The sequence below is a fragment of the Rhagoletis pomonella genome, unplaced genomic scaffold (assembly GCF_013731165.1).
Source record: "Rhagoletis pomonella isolate Grant_MI unplaced genomic scaffold, Rhpom_1.0 Rhpom_scaffold_00001, whole genome shotgun sequence".
Taxonomy (NCBI): domain Eukaryota; kingdom Metazoa; phylum Arthropoda; class Insecta; order Diptera; family Tephritidae; genus Rhagoletis; species Rhagoletis pomonella.
Window position 1 is genome coordinate 2457860 of NW_023458555.1, and position 1326 is coordinate 2459185.

At 34.5% G+C, this 1326-nt stretch overlaps 1 protein-coding gene across 11 annotated transcripts in view; it reads left to right on the top strand.

Moving 5' to 3' along the window:
• LOC118736224 (protein no-on-transient A-like) overlaps positions 1 to 1326 on the top strand; it is an 89718-nt gene that overhangs the window by 85318 nt on the left and 3074 nt on the right. Inside the window, exon 1 of one of the 11 annotated variants that reach the window (XM_036466374.1) lies at positions 1075 to 1140. The exons of the other annotated variants lie outside the window; for them this stretch is intronic. The gene's annotated coding sequence lies outside the window, so the exon portion shown is untranslated. Of the gene's footprint in view, positions 1 to 1074; positions 1141 to 1326 lie in introns of those variants that run through there. 11 annotated transcript variants of the gene reach the window in all.

A 1326-nucleotide genomic window follows, 5' to 3' on the forward strand; every position in this document is an offset into this window, starting at 1 on the left:
ATGAGACACAAATGTTAGCATTTAGTATAGTAATGATACTCCACAAGAATCTCACCTCTCTAGGACAATTGTAAGAGGTGCCGCCGCCACGTAAGAAAATGAGTTTCTTCCTTTTGAGGTCAATATAATTTTCTAGGATCAATGAAAACACTCGAAACTGTAAGAATACATTGATTACATGACATTTAAGTATTTGCAGGCTCAGATTATTTAAATTCTAAAATTATCCTTTTTTATTCCCTTGTCCTATTTGGGTCAAATCTAGTATATACCAAATTTTTTTTTTGAATTTAAAGAATCTGAGCATGCACAATACTCAAATGGCATGTAATCAATGTATTCTTACAGTTTCGAGCATGTTCATTGATCATAGAAAATTATATTAATAATAATAATAGATTGGCGCTTACACATATGTTAGTGTTTGGCCGAGCTTCTCCTCCGATTTGTGGTGTGCGCCTTGATGTTGTCACACAAAGCGGAGGGACCTACAGTTTTACGCCGACTCCGAACGGCGATTGTATTTTTATGAGAAGCTGTTTTTTCATGGCAGAAATACACTCGGAAGTTTGCCATTGCCTGCCGAGAGATTATATTGACCTCAAAAAAAAAAACCCATTTTCTTACTTGTAGTTCCTATGGGAAAACTAAACGCCCGCGGCGGCACCTCTAACAATGTTCCTAGAGAGTTCAGATTCTTGGAGGATCAAATGCTAAATTTTAGTCTTATTCCGGTCGCATTGCAGGATTTTTATTTTATTTTTTTTTAGCGTGGTCTAATGTGCATACATATAAACTTGTACATTTCTGGGCTAAGCGTATGTACATATGTATACATAAATGCATACATATATCTTCATAATGTTCATTTTATCGCACTCTTATTTACACAGCCCACTTTTTCCCCTCACCGCGTGCTCAGTTTTTAGTCACTTTGCTAGAGTTGCCATAGCCTTACCACTACAAATTACTTTTAATTTGAAGTACATACATATGTACATAATTATATGTGTACATATATATATAACTAATATTTCAATTACTTGTACTTATGTATCTACTGTTATTCAGCATTTGCACGCTTTTTGGTCGGCCTTTGCGTGTTCTCTCTGCCTTTTCATGCATAATTTTGGATCTTTGGTAAGATAATTTTATGGTACTCACAGTTTGCAAATCCACAATACATATCTACATAAACCCCTACACATACATACAAATGTACCTTTTGTACTCATTCAAAAGCTTTTCAAATAGTTACATGCTTAGTTGTAGAATGATTTAGTCCAAAACTATAAAACTTACATACTCATATTTACGCATGGCATT